At 43.9% G+C, this 21,595-nt stretch overlaps 1 long non-coding RNA gene across 2 annotated transcripts in view; it reads right to left on the bottom strand.

Annotated features, from left to right (window-relative positions):
• Nucleotides 1-940: 940 nt before the first annotated feature.
• LOC147702526 (uncharacterized) overlaps nt 941-21,595 on the bottom strand; it is a 22,166-nt gene continuing 1,511 nt past the window's right edge. The window contains exons 2-3 of one of the 2 annotated variants that reach the window (XR_015297535.1): nt 3,390-3,591; nt 941-2,901 (exon numbers count right to left, since the gene is read on the bottom strand). This is a non-coding gene — a long non-coding RNA (uncharacterized LOC147702526). The remainder of the gene's footprint in view (nt 2,902-3,389; nt 3,592-21,595) is intronic. The other variant, XR_015297536.1, reaches the window with a different exon arrangement.

The following is a 21,595-nucleotide window of genomic DNA, read 5'->3' as shown; positions in this document are numbered from 1 at the left end:
AACACGTCCCTTCCATCGGGACCTGCTAACTAGATTTTGTTTTAACTTAATCCATCTTACATTGGGCCTTTTCCCAAAATGGGGCACTCCTGATAACTCTAACCCCTGCAAGTGTGACAATTTTTCATCACAAGATACTCTACATTTTATTATGTTTTGCAAGTACTATTTAGATATCAGTAAAAAGTATTTGTTACCTATTTTGAGGGAGGTGGGGTTTACACAGGTTAGGCCTGCCCTTCTATATTTGTAACTGCTCAGTAGTCCTCGTGTCACATTTCATGTCGCTAGCTTTTTAGTAGCTGGAGTACGGATCAATAAGAAGAGTATATGTGCCCCGAGTATCCCAGTTTGACTTTGATCGCACTTGAGGGTTATTTTAAGACTTATATAAATTAATTGTTAAATTGTTTTTGTTCTAGTCGTACCCAGATGAAGTAAAAAAAAATTTTTTTATGTATAACGTACAATGGTTACTGGTTACATATGAATGAATTGTATCTGTGTCTTTTTATGATTTTAATGTATCGAATAAAAGTGTTTTGACTGACTGACATAGTTTGTGCATTCCCCACTATGCTCACAGACAGACGGTTACTATTGCGGGATGAATGGATCAGGCTAGGATTTCGATCATGCCACCAGGCCATAATAGCTACCCTAAACCCAGATATCAAGCTGAACATTGGGATCACCAAACTTGTTAATAAGGCGTCAAAACTGTTGGGAGATATTAGTGGGGCCAAATCTCCCTCACTTTCCCGCATTCAGTCTGCCGGCTCAACAACAGAACCCTAGACCGCTAATATTAGCCGACCCGTCCCTGCCTCCCAGCTGAACATTATCTGCCCACAATGTTTTTGAAAGTTTTAAGTCATTTACAAGCTCTGTATTTTTTTATTAGCATTCGCGCAAATAAGGACTCTCACACAACTCTGAATATAGCATAAAAGGTCACCTTTATTACCAGGACAGCCAAAGACAGACCCGCAACAATAACTTTTCCAACAATACTTTGCTTTTATTTTCCCCAAACCTTTTCCATAGAATACACTTCCTTTTTCCCAATGCTTTAATTCCAAATAACCATAACTTGTTTTCCATACCATCAGTATGTTTTCCTTCTTTCCATCTCTTCCCCCACCTACCCTCCCAAGCCCTCCCCCTTTAGAGAAAGGATGAATCCGCTCTAGATTATCCTATCCCTTCAAACACGCCAACAACACAACGAAAAAAGTCTCCCTGTAGTGCCCTAAGGTGACATCCTGAACATTTATTTATTATTATTATTATTTTTTTTGACACAACACAAGACTATAGACAAAAAACTACCACGCCCTTGACTTCTATCAAAGCCAGGGTGGGTGGGTGGGTGGGTCAAACGCGACACCACCGCTCCCCTCACTCGCTCAGAGTGACATCACAACCCTCCCTCCCCTCCCGCACTTGGACCTAATCCCTCCCACCCTCCCGCCACCCAATCAGGCTGCGTGAGGTCGTCCCTCGCGCAAAATACCCCAGGGGGGACATCGGCTTCGCCGGGGCCCATTTTGTATGTCAATGAATCGATTGTGTTTCCTACGTTACCTATTTAGGCTGTCAATCAATTTAAAAACCTAATTTCTTTCTGATTCTTACCATTTGCGAGGTGAACGTCATTTGCTTATCGAATAAGAGAACACCAAGCCAATCGGGGGTTAAAGTCGTCTGTTGGGAGGTAAGGACCAATGTTCGATAAACTCAAGTTTTATTCTGAAAAGTTGCCATGTAGGCTGAGTGGAGCCCGTAAAGCGAGCAAAAAAGTTAAAAGGACTCTCTTAATTAAACATTGAGTGCGATTGGTGGCTCCATCTGGAAGCAAGCTCGAACTTTGCGTTTGTTGATTCGGACTGAAGCGAAAGGATGCATTCTTCCGATGTGTACCCCATGTCAAAAAGGAAGATCATCCTGGAGTCATTCTGGACTCCTCTGATGATTACAGTCAGGCTATTCCTGCAATTATCTGGGGGAAGTCATCCCAAGCCATCCTGAAGTATGCCTGTAGGACAAAAAATTTAAATGTGATGACGAACCTAGACTCATCACAAAAACTAAAGTAGGATGGTGTTCTGATGACTTCTACTGGCAGGGAGTGATTACCTTTTACAACTCCACGAATACTAATTGACAACTTCAGGATGCGGGAGAATTACTCCAGGATGGGTTCTAGCTAATTTAAGTTTGACTGTCAATTATTCCAGGATAATCCTATAACCGCTCCAGGATGGAAGTGGATTACTCTGGAATGATCCCATGACAATTTCTGGATGAGTGTGGATTATTCCTGGATGATCCTATGACAGCTTCAAGATGGCTATTGATTACATCAGACTGGCCCCATTATATTTTCAGAATGAGTGTTGATTACTCTAGGATGACGTGGTGAAAGGGAGGCATGTTTTTGCCCTTGATATTTGGATTTAAGCGGAGACTCCGAGACAAGTTTGTTTTCACGGTCTGATGCATCATTTTTAGTTGTGGATTTTTGATGAAGGACACTAGCCATCCCTGCTAAAAAGGGCCAGGTTTTCAAGTTTCTGCAAATTCATCCGCGAACTTGCATCACCAGGCTGAGAAGTTGTGCTTTTCAGCATGAGCTTTGTTACCAACTCTTATATAATCCAGTCCACTCTGCTTGGCTTTTTTGTCCTTGCATCTTTTTTCTGCAATTTCTTCCTCTTGTAGTTCGCGTAACACCCTCTTAAGTCTACCAGCGCTTCCCCGATTGCCACAGTCCATTAACATCTGCTTTTTCTCCAGTGCCCTTTGAAGTAACACCTGTTTTAGACCCTCTGTCGTGCCAGAAAAGCTTGCAATTATCTCTTGAAAAATATCCTGAATCATTAAGACACTGTTTCTTCACTAAAAAAAAAGCAAGAGAAAAAAAATATATATTTACATATTAACTTCAAAACAGAAAAGAACACATTGACCACTTGCAATATATCTTCACGCTCTAGCCATAATATATAAATAAAGAGGTATTGATAATAAAGGACAAATGTACAATCTATCCATAACCAAGTAAGTAAGTTTTCCTTAATAGACAGTACACATTGTAAGCCTGAACTTGAACCTCCTGAAAAAAAGTTGCCTAAATAAAATAGTTTATCCAAAAATGGCTGCCTTATAGTAGTGCCACAAGCTAAACGTTTCAGTCCTTTTCATAAGTGGTACATTTGTCTCTGGGGAGCAATCCAAGGCATATGTGGGGACATGCATGTTCATTTTTACTGTCCATTATTGGATTAATTAATCACAAATGTAGGTTTTTGCTGAAACAGGTTGGTAATTTGTACCGTTATCCTGCAGTTGCAAACTTATTATAAAGGTTTACTTATTGTGCTTACCAGATGATTGGAACAGAATCATAGCTTTAAAATATCTCTCTTCGGTGATTGGCTGACCAGCTTCATCTACATTTTTGACCAGCCATTTACAAAGAACTTACCCAGGATTGTCCAAAAGCAGGAAGTCACCATCTTTTCGAACACACACAGAATGATTGCGAGTGAAAAACAGGACGTTGAATGAAGCCATGATTATGTCCTGCTAGATATAAAAATCAGGAATTAGTTTGCATGTGGTTTAAGTTTCAAAGGTAAAATACAAAGCATATCAAACTGATTAACAGATTTAATTGGAGAAAAGCACCCCAAGAAGTACACTGACCTGGTGCAATTTCTATCTAATATGCCTAGATTTTGGACTACAAAGAAGTGTTTGGGCATGCACTGAAGGCCATTGAGGAAATTACCTAATAATCAACTTTATTTTTGGAGAGCCAGAGTGTATGCTTAGGTCTTGCTACTCAGGACAAATAGTGATAGCATAGTAGAGGCATTATGAGAGAAATAGAAGAACTATCAATAAGTGAACTTTCACACTGGGGTTTGTGACGGAAAATCAAGTTACCTTGTAGTGTAGTTCCTAGTTTCCCACTAGGCCCTGCGCATTGGAATAACATAAACAGTAGTATCGACGTGGAACTGCTTATATTCCAGGCCTCCACTGACTATGCTAAACTGAATTGGGTTGTGTTACCAACTAGCTCAGAGGTCACTGGAAACTTTCTTCTCTGCATGGGAAGTGATCAGCTTCCTTGGCACAGACAAGAAGGGATTCAGTTTTCCAACAACCGTGCAACATGACAACTTTGCTCCTCTGATCAAGAGTCGATCTCTAGGGTCGTGTGAAACAATAGACATGTATTTCACTCAGTCTAGTGCAGTTTACTTTCACGAGATGTAGAGAATAGAGAGACGGGCGTTTGTCAATAAAGGGTTAACATTTATTGAACAGTCTTTCTTCTCGTACAAGAGAAATGTATTGCCACAATTGCAATAATTGTTATTATAAAAAGTACGTACAGTAAGATAAGTATTGCGAAATAGAACTGTAAAAGCATTGATATGGTTTCTTAGCCATACAATGGTTTAAAAGTAATAAAACATATATACAGTCATATATACATTAGGCTAACATACTCAACTGGTGCTTCTAACTAAGCCTACCCCAGTGTGCCTGACCTAAGCCTAACACGTGAAAAGGGGAGCAAGTAAGTAGCTTTAAGTTAAGTTGGTTTTGCCAAGGTTTGTTTCAAGAATTCTCGTCTAAGGGTTTAGTCAACACCATACCTCTGAATAGAATGATGGAGGATTGGTATCTCCTTCAGGGGTCTCTCTCGATATCCCAGTCACCCGCGAGGGTAAACCGGAAGCGCCGGGACTGGATTTCTCTGCACGAGAAAGGCAGCGGCTTCTCTTCAGCGCGTCGAGGAAGGAGGGGGGACAGCGTCCGCGGGCAGCTGGAATCTGCTGGATGTCTTCGCAGAGGGACGGCTGTTCAGCTCCTTAAGCGTACTACACCATAGGTCGCGCTTTGGCGGCGATAATGGTATCAGCAGCTTCACCACCACAGGATAGCAGGCTGCAGCGACAGAGTGCTAGATTTACCAACACAGGGTCATGCAGGCAGCTGGCATCAGCAACAGGCAACGAACATTGCTTAAGGCAACGTTGGTAATATTTATACCGGACAGGTGCCGGGTTTGACGCAAGTTTGCTGGACATAAGACGTCAATTAAAGATGTCACTAGGAAGTGATAGTTATCAGTTGCTCATTAGAGTTCCATTACTAATCAAAACATAGCAAGCGGGGATTTCCAGGTTTGCTAAGTTTTTATCTTGTTGAAGAACTCGGAGTGTTATCTAGGAATATCAGATAGTGACTGCTGCTCTGTCATTGCACTAATTGGTCGCAAAGGAAGTAGCAGAGAGTCATGCTGGAATGTGGCTCTGTTCGTGTGAGGCCAGAGATGACTTTTCAGAAAATCGCACTTGAACGGATATGCCAATATAGGGAATAAATGGGTTTATAGCCGAATAGGGGCATAAGGTCACAGTATCGAGCAGGAACCTAGATTAACACGCAACAGCCACTCCACGGGTTAATGTCCATCAAAATTACTAAAACTAAGCAATTAGATGCATGTGTAACATTGCCCACCCCAAAATACATAAATGCATTCGAAATAGGCGTACTTGTAATACATGGATTTTAGGTACTGTACGTTTTTTAAAGCATAGTAATCATTAAAAAATTATTGCATATGAAATCAATGAACGATTATGCATAAAGAATTACACATGAAGTATCTCTGACAGAAGAAATGAGAGATAAATCACATAAAAATGCATTGTAATAACATGTGTGCTAGAGGCTGGTGTAATGTTGTTATGTCTCTAGATGTGTTTAGAAATAGAAGTGTGAAGCTTCTGTTCTCCAAGAATAGTTTTTACGTTAAGCAAAGAATTGTTCGTGCCAAAAAAGGTCAATATTAGAAAAATTGTCCAATTCAAAGAAAAAAATTTTATGCTTGAGCGGGGAAACATAGAGTTCCAAAGCTTATTGCAGCCATTGTTGCTCAAAACTGAAGGCCGAATTCAGAGTTCATGGGAACGCTGTGTGTCGGAAAGCTTCTAAAAGTTATTGTTTCTCTACGGGTGAGAACATCGTATCAGACAGGCTCTCAAAGAATTGGTCTACAAATTCAGGTGATAGTTCAACCAAATTAGATAGCGCTGTAACTTGGCAGGTGTGAGAATGATTGCTGTCATCATATTCGGGAGCAGCAATGCTCACAGCTCGCTGTACCTGGGTGATGTTGCTTTTGTCACTCGCTCCACTGTTACCACTTGGCTGTAGTACAGGAGTCTCCACAAATGCCGTCATCAGGATTGGTAGCCGCTGGGGACAACACAATGCGTGAGCCGTTATTGGACTGAGCAAAGTATCGACGTCCATTGGTACTGCTGATGGAAGTGAAAGACAGATGTCCAACACGCATTCATCGCCGCAAAGCATACACCGTAGCACAGGTAAAATGCCATTTTGCCATATCGGTCTGAATGAAAGGAACCAGGTCATGTTTAGATCTCTCAGCCTGGCCAATCCAAGGACGTTAGTTATCCTGTCCCGGTAGCGCATTGCTAGGATTGTCTCTTCCATTCCCATGGGAGCTATGTCTGAGCCGAGGCTTGCCATAACGTAGCAGGAGGGTCAAAAATAGAATCCCTGCGACGAGTCCCAAAAATAATGGTATGCCGCCAAAAATGGAGTGCACAAAATTAGGAAAGATTCCCAAAATTGCCTGGAAGGGTGTTAGCAGTCCCGTAAAGACTGTCTTAAATATGCCTGGGATGCTTGTTGCACTAGACATGTTAAGGAGTTGGCTGAACATTTCTACGAAATGCACGGGGCAATTTGTTGATAAAAGGTCATGAACTTCAGTAGCCGTCCTTGCGACTAGAAGATCATACGTCTCTTTAGATGACGTTATAGGCACTGTTGTCTGTAAAAGCACAGATTTCATTTTGCTTAAAGTATCAATTCGTATAGAATAGAGATTCAGACGAGGCCAGAGGGGAGTCACTATGTCTGGAGGCCCGCTCGGGAATAATGCTTGCATACAACATTTGACCATGGACGTTACTTCTATTAGATAACTTTTCCCTGGCGTCAGGCCACAACATCTGTGATCCGTTCTAAGAATGTAACTCCCGTTTGCGAGTTGCATAAAGAAGGGCTCTATCTGAGTTGCAGGTGTGACTAGCTGGTGGCATGAAAGGTTGTTTGAATTTCCATCACATGCTCCGTGTAAATGAATACCCTGGCACAAAAGTATACCGCTTAGTGAATGTTTACAATTCTCACCACTAAGGAATATATTTTTGTCGCTGTCACTATAGCAAGAATGAGTGTATGGTAATTTCCATATAGATTTCACATATCCTTTACCCAATTGTTCATATTGGCCAGCAGGTATGTACTCAAGGCACTTTTTAAAGCGGAAAGTTGTTATCGGAATTGTGATAATTCCGTGTATTATCCATTCAATGACAGGACTCTCTGACATTGTCAATGGTAATCTCTCGAGTTTTTCGATGCTCAGGATTGTATAGTCTGCTCCTTTCTGTGCCAAACTGATCTGTTTATCAGTAAGGTTAAAACTGGAAAATAATGACGTTGTGTTGATTAAACGCCAAGGCACATAGCCTGAACGAAGATTTTGCAGCGTCCAGCCTAGTTCTATAATAGAGCGTAATTGAGATTGGCCATGTTGTAACATTAGCAAATCTCTGTCTATCACATCAAAGGCAGAGGATACAATATTGTCCAACGAATATATTCTGGAAGAGAGAGTCGTTAACCCATTGTCTACCACAGAAAGTGATTTCTCCAAATTAATACGATAAATTTCTCGTATTTTATCAGCAGTTTCAATTTGCTTTACTTTCCAAGCCTCGTTGTAAGCAGCATAGATGCTGGTCGCTATGAAGCGCTTTTGACGCTGTTTGCGTGGTCCAAGAATGAAGTCGCGCAAATCAGCACCATCTTTTAGTAGAGACAAGTGTTGCTTAATTTCAGCCAGTGTGGATGTTGTTAGCCATTCGAGGCAGAGTTTCCCTACACTGTATGTTGTTATAATCCCTGGATGTTGTCTCTGGGAATATCTAGAGTCTAATCTGGTCATTTTTAAACCCTGTGTTTTGTTCAGGAATCTATCTTGACAGCTATTTGTGTCTGTAGGCCAGATTAACCACTTTTTCCAATCAGGATGTGTTCTGTTGAAATGTAAAATTTGTGACACGCCTAACTCAATATCTGCGGTTACATTTTCAGGTATTGGCTTTGGTATAGACGGTGTTTTAAGGTCTTTGATCTTAGCTAGGCCAAGACAAGATGTTTGGTGTATTGTGTCATTTAAAAACAACATTTGTTCTGGTATCATGCAGGTTCTAAATAGTGCTTCAATGCCTTGCACCTGCCAATCTTTTGTACCCCAGATTGTTTTCGTTTCAATATTATTTTTCCAATAATCAAAACCAAATGTCATCATTTTGTCATAAAATTCTTCTGAATATATCAATTTAGAATTTGTCAGCATTGTTTTCATTCCTGTTTTATCTAACAGTTTATAATAAAACGTTTCTGCATCACTGGTGTTAAACCCTGCAAAATATTTGAATTTCTCAAAAAATGCTTTAGAACTGCTTTTAGGTGGTGTAGAACAATGTTCCCATTGATTATACATAAAAACATTTCTAGGCTGTGCAGATTTATGCAAGTAATGATCCCCATAGTGGGTATAACAGAATAATTGCTCATAACTAGATGACCCTTGTAAATAATCATGATCTGTGAATCTAGCTGACATTACTAAATCAGACATCATGTCATTAATACTATTAAAGTCCCAATCATCAGAGAATGTACTTGGTGTCACAAAGTCACTTAAGGAAACCTTTAGTTGATGAGGATACTTCAGGATTTCGACCGGACCATATATCTCATAGTCTGTTTTCTCCCATACTACCCCACCAGGTATTGGAATTGCTGTGACATTTACTGTTGACAGTTCTCTTTTCTTCACGTGGGATGATCTGTGTGGTTTCAGGACTAGGTTGATGTTCTGACTTGCTGTGTCCATTCAATTGTAATGAACTTTCCTAAAATTAAAACTAAAATTAGGCATAGTAGGAGTATGAATACTCCTGAGATAATCCAATGCTCAATCAACGGTGAATCCAGATATAGTTCTTTGATTTGTTGAAGGAGTCCTGTTGAATTTTCTTTAGAATACTTTTTTGTTTCTGGCATCACTTCGGGGTCGTTTAAATCTTCAGAGAAGTTGTCGAAGTTGATGAAATAACCAGAGGCAGTTCTGTCAATTGATGGGATTGTTCTTTCAATCTGTCTCTCGGTAGCACTTTCTGATGCCACATCATTGTAGACTGGTGTTGTATCTTGACGAACTGTTTCAATCTGTGTTTCAAGAGGCACGAGTTCCATGGCATTATTGCATAGTCCTTCATTGTGCACTGCAGGCTGATCAAATGTGATTAGTCTTTCAGTTTGAACCTCTTGGATTGTTGCAAGTTTGGGTATTCTGTTGTTTCTTGGGAGTCCACTGGGCCTACTGTTGATTATAGGCCACATGCTTGTGGTTTTACCAGATCGATGGACACGATTCTGTTCTCCTTTTTACCAGCAAGGGGCGGTAGCACAACTGATCTTGTTCCGGTGACTGCCAAGACAGGTACTGCTTTTCTGTAAGAAGGCCCAAATTCCTTCTTAACCGCGATCTTTTCTCTGACTAGATCCCCAATCTTTGGAATCCAGACAGGCCTTGCTGGGGCTGTTGCTGGTGGTGCCTCGTCAGTGGTACTTGGCTGTTGCTTTAACTTTATGTTGCTTAATGATTTTCTTGTTTCATTCAGTTCCTGTAAAACAGCCAAACAATCCTTTACATCAAAGTGCGTTGTTTCTTCTTGTACCACTGACATCTGACTATCGAGGTCCTGAACTCGCATTCTAATTCCGAACAATAGTTCATATGGGCTGAAACCTTTTAGAGAATTTCTTGGCATGTTGTTAAGACTAGTCTGGACACTTATTAAATGTTTGACCCACCCAGCGCCTGAACCTAATACCTTCGCTGTTATAGATTGCTTTATGTCCCGGTTTTTTCTTTCTACCACACTATTCCCTTCCGGGGTATGACGGACAAGAATACCACAACCCAATTCCCATGCTAGCCATGGCCTCCTTATAAGCTCGAGAGCTAAAAGCAGGACCCTGGTCAGAATGGAACGTGGTAATTGCGTATGTGCCGATATGGACTCGCAAATCTTTTATAACCGTCCTAGCGTCAGCCGAGCGCTGGAGGCCTCATTTTTTTAAGTGCTTAGCCTTAACTGATTAATAGGACGCAGGTTTGGGTGCAGGCAGCGTTACGCTGTTTCTGATCGGTAGCCGGTAGCATGGTTCACTACTGCGATCCCTATTGCAGTTTTCACAGTTGTTTGCATATATTTGGTGTTCTACACTCATTCCCAGCCACCAGTATACTGATTGTAATTCAGTCAGAGATTCCTTGATCTCTGTGCCTTAGACCCAAACCCATGTGTGCGTCTGCTATTAAAAATATTCTCCTGTTCATGTTTGGAATTACTCTGTCCCCCACTCCAGGGATTCGAGCAAAAGGAACGGAGTTTGCATCGATTATGTATGCATAATTGAGTGGATAGTTTACGGGTAGTGCTGCACAGTCGCCTTTTACGGTCGTTTTTACTGCCAGCATGGTTTCCCCGTCTATGTATTTATCTGTACGCTTTTTTGTGGCTACGGAAGCCGGTTTAGTTGCTTCCGCGGCGGCTGTATTAGCCAATGAATTCCCTGCAACGTGAACGCCATCACGTTGAAGACTCTGTGCGTGAATCACGTGAGTCTTTTGTAGTTCTTTACTTAAAAGAGCTACCTCGTTCCAGAGCAATTTATGCTTTATTGTGGCACCTGTGTCATCTTTGTAATCGTTTTCGATCCAACTCTGCAGTTTGTTGTTGTAAGAGTTGACGCAAAAATGAGAATCGCACACAATAAGTGTCGGGAATTCGCGTTCTGCATTTTCGAGCGCCATCTTTAAACATCTGATTTCAGTTCTCTGAACCGAACACTTTCTTACAGATTCAGTTTTTGTTACTTTCGGTCTGAATCTACCGCACAGCCAACGACCTTTAATAATCGCACATGCTGCATCGTAGGATTTTTTCTCAACGTTAAAGTGGTGTACAAAGCTATCTGTATAGATTATACAGGCGTATTGTGGGAGAGGCAGAATTTCGATTGGCAGAGGATATTCTTCTTCATATTCTAAATCATTCAGTTCTACGTATTGCGGGGCGAAATAGTATTTCACATCTTCCGCTCCTAGAGAATCTATACACTGTATCCATATCGGATCCAGTGACACTGTAGGCAGGTTTACTGGGCTGAATAGCGCTTCGAAGGCGGATTCCGCTGTGAGGATGTTAATCCTTTTGCCGTGTGCTAGTTCTCGTTCATTTGCTAATGCGATTTGCACTGCGTTCACAGTTCTTTCTGTGTGACTGAATGTTTTTTCTGCTTGTGTGTACAAGTGAGATTTAATTGAAATTGGTACCTTTTCTCCCTCATTAGAGGTTAGGTACGTGAATCCGCATCTTCCTGGGATGACTCGGATTACAAGATCACGTGTGTTGTCACGTGTGTCTAATTTTGTTTTTGCTAACATGTCTGTTTGCAGTGATCTCAAAATTTCTGTGTGTTTTTGAGTCCAATTGATTTGTTTAAAATCATGTTTAATTAGTTCGTAGAGAGGTTTAACCCTCTCTGCGTAATTTAGGATGTAAGTTCTTCCGAAATTCAGAAAACCTAGAATGGATTGTAAATTCTTCAGCGTTTTTGGAGCTTGGAGTACAGCGCACTTCTCTAAGAAGTTCCCTTCACTTGATAATTCGTACCCTAAAAATAGTACTGTCAGATGGGCAATTCGGGACTTTTTAAAGTTGAATTTGTAACCCTCTGCTGCGAACCCAAGTATAATGGTGTTCACTCTCTTCAAGTGAGTATCCAAGTCGTCATCTGTGAGATAAATATCATCTACGTAAGATAATGCTTCATCATCATAGATTTGTAGTAACTCTGTTACCCTAGCTGAGAATAGTCCTGGGCTGTTCTTGAACCCCTGTGGGAGTCGACAGAATTTTTTCTGCGACCCAAATGCGGAGAAAGCGGTCAAATATCTGCTTTCTGGTGCAATGTTTTGACAAAAGAAACCATTAGATATGTCTAATGTCGTTTTATATTTTTTCCTAACTATATTATTCATTAGGGCTGCACTATGCGAGTTTTGTACTGCAAAAGTTTTGCAACATGTATTAAGGTGTCTGTAGTCCAAAACTAGACGATATGAATTGTCTGGCTTGGAGACAGGAAACAAAGGATTGTTCATTTGAGAGGTGCATGTTTCAATCACCCCCTGGTATTCAAGTTGATCTAAGATCTCCCTGACCTGTTTTTTAGCTTCTTGCTTTATGGGATACTGCCGTTGGGCAGTTGGTTCACTTTTTAGTTGGATTTTGTGAGGAGGTGAATCCTCATCCCATCCTACATGATTTTTATATAATGCAGGTGCCTGGGCCACTGCCCATTTCCTTGCATATGTATATTTTTTGTGAATCGGTATGTGATTCGAGAAGGCAGGCATAATCACTTCTTCGCCACGAGGGCACTCCCTGACAAACTCCGGGGGCCAATCCTTTTCAGCTAACAGAATATCATAGCCTTTTGAGAGCTTATCCCAAAATAGACCCTTAATTTTCCTAGTCTTATCACCCTCCATACGCAATGTTATTTCGTATATTTTATGGGGCTCGCTAAGTCTAGCGTCGGCAGTTTCAACCTGAATGTACTCATTCGTGTCCACTGTCTCCAGATGACTCATCAAGTTCTTGCGCGCTATACTGATTTCTGCTGCACTGTCCAACATTGTCAATGCCCACTCCCCGTTTTTCAACTGTGTCCTCAGTATTCTCGGCATGGTTGATTACTCTAATACTGGCTACCTTCTTTTTCTGAAATTGAGATTTTTTACTCTGAGCAGGTTCCTTGTCTTTGGACTTGGTGTGCTCTCCTGGGTCGGACCGTCCTCTTCTTTCCGAATTCTGTGGAAGAGATCGAGAGGGACGTGTATCAATACTTTGATATCTATCAGGTTTTTTCAGATTATCCCTATTTCTAAGGTTATATCTTTTCTCAGAGGGCTCCCTCTGGGGAGACTGGCGTTCTCGAGTCGGAGTTCTTTCCCTCCGTCGAGGAGACCTTCCTCTGGACTGGAAAACTTTTTCCTTGGGAGTGGATTGTTTATTTCCATACCAGCTCTTTTTAGGAGTGTTTAAATTATTTTTAATAAATAATTTCAGGACTTTCGAGCAGTTGGGGCTTAACTGGTTTTCCACCCAAGCTGTCTCTACCTAATTCTTCATAGCATTTTTCTATGATTTTTGCAAGCTCAACAGGATCTTTTATATCTGTTTCCCTCACCTTCTGGAGAATCGCCACAGATGCTGCTTCTCCTTTAATGTTGGCTAATAGTATAGCCGAGACCTGCTTGAAGTCTTTCAGTAATTTCATACCTAGATTTAAAGCGGGCTCTGGACCGAATTCATTTTGAATCTGTTTTAGCACTTCTGGTATTACCGCCATAGACGGAACACCGTGTGTTTTTGTGTAAATGGAAGCAAAGACTGTACCCCAAGTGTCACAGTCCTCCACGTGTGGTGCGATTCCCATAGGAAGGCAGATGGTCAAGATTCTGTGTTTCTCAATAGGGGTAGTATCAGGAAATACTGCCTCTATTTGAGTGATTTTCTGTGCTAACCAGAAAGGAATTTGTTCCCGTTTTACGGGTGTTTTACCAAGACATGACTGTATGTTCTGTGGTGTAATTTTATTTGTGTTCCCCTGATGAGGGGTCAGCTGGTGTGAATTAACAGCTGGCTGGACTGTTGCAGTCCGCATTACATATTGGACTAATTGCCTATGTATTTTTATTAATGTTTTGAGCTGTGCTAACAGCTCTTCCTTAGACATTCTTGCAATGTCAGGATGTGGTGTGTAGCTGGCTAGAACCGGCCACGTGGCTCCTGGTCTACCTAGTGGACCGAGCCTGGTTATGTGATTATTGTGTTTTAGGGCGCCATTAAACCAGAGCAGGTGCTCTTGAAATTTAAGTGGGATTTCAATCTCCTCGAAGGGAGCGTACTCTCCCTGAGGTTTCTCTATTTTGTAATAGTGAAACTCTTGTGTTGTAGCGTTTGCCGCTGGAAAGTTTATCCATGAATAGAATACCTCTGTCTGCCGATACTCGTGAGCCTCTATCACGAAAATTACTGTACCACCTTGAGGTGTCAGTCCGTTTTCTATAAGTTTTAAAGTTATAGATCTTCTTAAGTGGACCGGGATGATTATAGCATCCGGGTCTGCCTGTTCGGGACCTTGCTGAGTCGCGTCTACTGCGGCCCCAGAGGTTCCGTTATTTTCTGGCATTGTAAAAATGCAAGGTTTGCAGAGTAGGTCTCCAAGGAGACAAAGATTAGGTGCACAATATTTTGGAACACTGTATCCTTCAACGTTGAATAAACCAGAGCTTTACATAGGAATCTCTTCCTACTAAGGTTGGGCGGATTTTAACCTTTCACCCACTCCAGACGTCTATTGGAGTATTTACGGGAGAAAGGGTCAGTGAAAAATGCACGACTGAGTTACTCTACTGTCTTGCGTTAGTTTATCGCCTTACCAAACATTGGGCGCCATGTAGTGTAGTTCCTAGTTTCCCACTAGGCCCTGCGCATTGGAATAACAAACAGTAGTATCGACGTGGAACTGCTTATATTCCAGGCCTCCACTGACTATGCTAAACTTAATTGGGTTGTGTTACCAACTAGCTCAGAGGTCACTGGAAACTTTCTTCTCTGCATGGGAAGTGATCAGCTTCCTTGGCACAGACAAGAAGGGATTCAGTTTTCCAACAACCGTGCAACATGACAACTTTGCTCCTCAGATCAAGAGTCGATCTCTAGGGTCGTGTGAAACAATAGACATGTATTTCACTCAGTCAGTCTAGTGCAGTTTACTTTCACGAGATGTAGAGAATAGAGAGACGGGCGTTTGTCAATAAAGGGTTAACATTTATTGAACAGTCTTTCTTCTCGTACAAGAGAAATGTATTGCCACAATTGCAATAATTGTTATTATAAAAAGTACGTACAGTAAGATAAGTATTGCGAAATAGAACTGTAAAAGCATTGATATGGTTTCTTAGCCATACAATGGTTTAAAAGTAATAAAACATATATACAGTCATATATACATTAGGCTAACATACTCAACTGGTGCTTCTAACTAAGCCTACCCCAGTGTGCCTGACCTAAGCCTAACACGTGAAAAGGGGAGTAAGTAAGTAGCTTTAAGTTGGTTTTGCCAAGGTTTGTTTCAAGAATTCTCGTCTAAGGGTTTAGTCAACACCATACCTCTGAATAGAATGATGGAGGATTGGTATCTCCTTCAGGGGTCTCTCTCGATATCCCAGTCACCCGCGAGGGTAAACCGGAAGCGCCGGGACTGGATTTCTCTGCACGAGAAAGGCAGCGGCTTCTCTTCAGCGCGTCGAGGAAGGAGGGGGGACAGCGTCCGCGGGCAGCTGGAATCTGCTGGATGTCTTCGCAGAGGGACGGCTGTTCAGCTCCTTAAGCGTACTGCACCATAGGTCGCGCTTTGGCGGCGATAATGGTATCAGCAGCTTCACCACCACAGGATAGCAGGCTGCAGCGACAGAGTGCTAGATTTACCAACACAGGGTCATGCAGGCAGCTGGCATCAGCAACAGGCAACGAACATTGCTTAAGGCAACGTTGGTAATATTTATACCTGACAGGTGCCGGGTTTGACGCAAGTTTGCTGGACATAAGACGTCAATTAAAGATGTCACTAGGAAGTGATAGTTATCAGTTGCTCATTAGAGTTCCATTACTAATCAAAACATAGCAAGCGGGGATTTCCAGGTTTGCTAAGTTTTTATCTTGTTGAAGAACTCAGAGTGTTATCTAGGAATATCAGATAGTGACTGCTGCTCTGTCATTGCACTAATTGGTCGCAAAGGAAGTAGCAGAGAGTCATGCTGGAATGTGGCTCTGTTCGTGTGAGGCCAGAGATGACTTTTCAGTAAATCGCACTTGAACGGTTATGCCAATATAGGGAATAAATGGGTTTATAGCCGAATAGGGGCATATGGTCACAGTATCGATCAGGAACCTAGATTAACACGCAACAATCTATCCCCACAGATGCATAGAGATTCAGATGCCTGCTACCCTCTGCCCACCGGCACCCCCAACATGAAAAGACAAGCGTTAAAAATGCAATAGGTTTCACCTTTTATTAAGCTAAAGATATTAGCTTTGCTAGTAGTATTGTACGTTAATTGTGCAATATGTAATGGCTTTTATAAATGAAACAAAAGGCATTAGAATGGCAAATACATAAAGCAAAAGCATTGGCATAGCCAATAGGTCTCCCCTCTGGGACCGTATAAGTGTTTTGCCAGAGGTGTTTGGAAGTTTGGTAAGAGATGCAATTTAACATAAAGGGATCCGATACCTCGTTGACACATGCAGTACCCGCAGTTCAAACGAGAAGAGGGCATGGGGAAACCTCTTATAAGATCGCAATCAATGGGGAAGGCACACGTTACTGCAACTTGTGCGTGCTTTCACCTTATAAATATTTAACACATGATCCGAGGCAGTTGAATGCTAGAAGCAAGAGAGCGCGCAAGGAAGGAGGGAGCGAGAGAGGGAGCGCGCAAGAAGAGAGAGCGCGCAAGGAGAGAGAGAGCGAGAGATATTAATGTGATTTATCTCAGGGCTCGATCCCTCTGCCTCAGTACTTTAGCAGTAGGTCAGGTTGTAACTGGATAATATATGGCTGGGATCGATAGTGGCAGATGTAACAAGACCTGCTTCATTTTACAGAGATCTTAGCGGCCAAGGTAAATTAGCGCAAACAGGGAATACGTAATTGGCCCCATCTCAATAATATATACAAACGAGTTAAAAACATTGCATGGACATGGAACGAAACCAGAATGTGTGGTAACGCTTTTGCGTTAGCGCACTAGTGTTCCGCTAGGCGGAACAGGAAGCAAGGCAAACGGAAACGGAAGGCGGCCATTTTGTCATTGCCGCCGACCGTGTCATTACTAGCGGTTGTGTGTTCCCGGCGCTCCGTTGTATTAATAAAGAATCTACTTAACCACTCCACGTGTAGATAATATTTTCAAATATTACAATGGCGACGAGGCTTTAGGAGTAACAGAGTACCCCAGGGGGATTGCAGAGGAGCAATAGGGGTCAGAGGAAGCTGATCCAACCGGAGTACTCGGAACCCACGTGTTGTACACCACGACGGAGCGTGGCAGAGGGCCACCCCTGGCGCAACTCGGCCCACGCCCCAGCCTGAAGCACACAGGCTGGTCTGGCAGTGGAGGTAGGCCTGCATGCGCTCAGGGCACCGCACTTCCCGGCAGCTCGAACGTGCGAGCGAGCATAGCGATAGAGCCCGGGCGAACAGGAGGCGAACCAAGGGGCTGTGGGGAGCATCGCCCCAGGGAGATTAAGACCAGCCAAGCAAACTGGCGGATCAGAGAGAGGGCAGAGGGGAGTCGTCCGCCACTCGCCCTGAAGTGACAACAAACGCACACGCAGTAGAAGGAGCAGGAGCACAGACTCTACCTACCCCTTCCCAAGCACGGCTACGTGAAGATAGCGAGAGTGACCCTGAAGAGGGGGACCCGACCGAGCAAAACACTCCAGGCAGCCCCCAAGGAAAGACAGTTTCCGTCCAACCCACCAGGAACAGAGCGAACAGAATGGCAGTGCACTCGTCGTCCCTCGCGCAACTTGTACCTTTCCTAACCAATCCAGGGGAACCGGAGAGGCAATGGGAGGACTGGAAGAGGTACTTCCTTAACTACCTTGACGCATTAGAGGAGGAGGCAGGCGCTCCATACTCCAGCAAAAGAAGAAAAAAGATCCTGTTACACAACCTGGGCCCGGAGGGGATCAGAATCTACGACACCATAGTGAAAGTGGAAAGAGATGCCGCGGACACCGATGTCTTCAGCCACGCCATTGCAGACCTAGACGCACACTTCCGTCCCGTGGTGTGTGTCGCGATTGACCGTTACAATTTTTTCCAAAGGAAGCAAAAGGAGTAGCGAAACTGTGGATGAATATATCGTTGCCTTACAAAAACTCGCCATCTCATGCAAATTCGGCGCACTACACGACGATCTCATCCGAGACCAGATTATCATGCACACGTCGAGCTCCCATGTCCAGGAGAAATTATGGGTGAACGGAGATGCCCCACTCAAAGAAATTTGGGCCATGGTGAAGAAAGCTGAACTATCAAAACGCTGTGCCCAAGCAGCTAAGAAAGAAACAGGAAGTGCGCAGTCGGTGTGCCAAATATCGACGCAACAGAGAGGGGAACGCCCTAGGCAAAAGGAGCCGCAGAACAAAAAGGATGGCAGAAGTCCACCAATCCCGCAGAACAGAGAGGGAATAAGGGAGGACGTCCGAGCTGCTACAGATGTGGGAGTGTCAACCATCTGGGTAACGACAAGGTATGCCCGGCGTTCCGAGCAAAATGCTCATATTGTGGGCTATTTGGCCATTACGAGAAAGTATGCCGCCGGAAACCGAAAGGGACTACAGTGAAGTTTGTTGACCGAGAACAGCAAGACGATACCAATGAATCTGAAGATACAGATGACCAGGAGGAAATCCTGTACATAGATGTCCAGGTGTTAGAAATGGACGACTCAGGGAATGACAAGCCCCGATTAGACATGCACATCGGAGGAATACCGTTGGAAATGATAGCGGACAGTGGAGCCCCCATCTCAATAATTCAAAGGAAAGTGTGGGAAGACAAATTTGCGTCCACGCACGGAGAGGGACTTCGTCCCATGGATTTGCGTCCAGTCACTTACACCGGGCAGAAGATCCCAATGTTGGGGTACTGTCCCCTGTTGTTCAAGTTCAGGGACCGCCAAGCCGTGTGCAAACTGTATGTGGCGGAGAAAGGTCCCTCAGTCCTGAGCTGGAGAGACCAGGGTGCCTTGGGAATCCAGCTGAATCCAGGAGGTATCGAGAAAATCCTGCTTATGGACATGGAGAAAAGAGACGATGTGGAGTCATGGAAGAGGGCGTACCCAAGAGTGTTTAATGGCCAAATCGGGGAGTTGGCGAGATACAAACACCTCATCAAATTAAAAGAAGGAGCAACGCCAGTAGTGCACAAAGTGAGGAACATCCCGTTCAGGAGCAGGGAGGCAGTACAACAAGAGCTGGACAGACTCGAAAAAGAAGGGGTGATCAGAGCCATTGAAAGCGCAGAGTGGCTTTCCCCATTGGTGGTAGCCCAAAAACCTAACGGCAAAGTCAGGCTTTGTGTGGACCTGAGGGAATTGAACAAAAATATACTTGTCGACAAGTTCCCCCTGCCACGCATAAACGAGATGTTGTCGAAGACCAAGAACATCAAATGGTTTTCAACTGTGGACCTGTCGTCGGCCTACCATCAAGTCAAGCTACACCCCTCCTGTACACACCTCACCTCCTTCATCACACCATTTGGTTGTTATGAATTCTTAAGGATGCCATTTGGCCTAGCTTCGGCAGCCGCGGTCTTCCAAAAGATGATGCACAAATTGCTGAAAGGAGTCGTCGACGTTCAATTCTTTCAAGATGACATCCTAGTAATGGGGAAGTCCATGCACGACCACAATGAGAAGCTCCACAAAGTATTCAAGATCCTACAGGACAATGGACTGACAGCTGAATGGTCGAAGTGCAGATTGGGAGTGCAATCAGTCACTTATCTAGGCCACGAAATAAGTGAAGACGGGATCAGGCCCAAAACTGCCAACATGAAGGCCATTCAAGATGCACCCACCCCGTGCAAGAAGGAGGACGTTCGGTCATTCTTAGGAATGGCCGAATACTACAGCAAGTTTGTGCCAAAATTTGCTTCCAAGACGCACCACCTTCGACAGCTGCTCAAAGAGAGGAACAGATTCCAGTGGGGTCGGGCAGAACAGGAAGAGTTTGACACACTAAAGAAGGAGATGAGTGCCACCATCCCACTCAAGGGATTCGATCCCCAGGCCGAGTCAATCCTCACGACGGATGCAAGTGACTGAGGACTGGGGGCAGTCCTAATGCAGAAAACTGAGAAGGGAGAGATACACACTGTCAGCTTCGCATCCAGATCCTTGGCCCCCAACGAAGAGAAGTTCAGTGTGGTGGAGAAGGAGATGCTGGCAGTGGTGTGGGCCATGGAGAGATTCCGCCAGTACCTGTGGGGAGCGAGATTCTTGGTAAAAACGGATCACAAACCCTTAGTCCGAGTGTTAACATCGAGTGGCCATGCGCATGCCACACCCAGGATTGCAAAAATGACCCTGCGCCTGTTAGATTTTATGTACGACGTGGAACACATCCCCGGGCCACAAAACAAAGTGGCGGACTTCCTTAGCAGAGCACCAGCCATGGAAGTTGGGAGTGATCAAGAAGTCCAAGAATGGGAAGGCTACGTGGTCGCCACGATCCAGGAGGCAGAGAAAGTAATTAGTATGCAAGAATGGGAGGAGGCGTACAAAGAGGATGTTGATCTAGAAGCCATCAAAGGGTATGTTGTCCACGGGTGGCCGGAGAAAAGACATCTAAGAGAAGAGCTCCGAAGGTACTGGGAGGTCAGAGAGGAACTATCACTAGCCGAGGACTCCATCTTCTTGCTGAGAGGGGACAAGGTGATACCCCCTAAAGGCGTACTGGAACATCTGATGGCCTTTCTGCATGAAGGACACCAGGGCATCACCAAGACCAAGGCCCTGGCCAGGCAAGCTTACTGGTGGCCGGCCGTCGATATGCAGGTTGAAAGGCACGTAAGACAGTGCGAATCTTGCGCCAAGGCAGACAAGTCTCAAAATCTAATCAGACCACCCCTGGGGAAGTTCCCCATACCAGATGGACCTTGGGAAATGCTATCAGTGGACATCTTAGGTCCCGTCCTAAACAAAGCAGGGATTCAGAAATACGTGGTGGCACTGGTGGACAAGTTCTCCAAATGGCCAGAAATTGAAGTAAGAGAAAACATGGACACGGAGGCGGTGGTGAACTTCCTACAGTCCACATTCCTAAGAGAAGGCATTCCGAAGCTCATCATAAGCGATAACGGCCCTCAGTTTACCTCGACAAAGTGGACAACCTTCACCGAGAGGAACGGGATAGAAGTGAAGCACCCACCCATCTACCATCCTGCGGGCAACGGCCAAGTGGAGCGGTTTAACCGCGTGATCATGGGAACCATCCAAGCTGCCATCAACGACGGCTTAGATTGGGAGAAGGAACTGGAGAAGATGATCTGGGCATACAGGATCACACCGGGGAGCACCGGATACAGCCCTTTTAAGATTTTGAGAGGGAGAGAAGCGTTCACCAAGGACAATCAGGCGTGGAGGAAGTTGGTGATACAGAGCAAGTGGTCTCCGGCAGTGGTAAAAAGGAACCTGGAAAGAGCACAGGAGATCTATACTACATACTTCAAT

The sequence above is a fragment of the Lissotriton vulgaris genome, chromosome 7, assembly GCF_964263255.1.
Source record: "Lissotriton vulgaris chromosome 7, aLisVul1.2, whole genome shotgun sequence".
Lineage (NCBI taxonomy): Eukaryota > Metazoa > Chordata > Amphibia > Caudata > Salamandridae > Lissotriton > Lissotriton vulgaris.
Note: the sequence above shows the minus strand (reverse complement) of the source record. Positions and strands in the feature narration are given on the sequence as shown.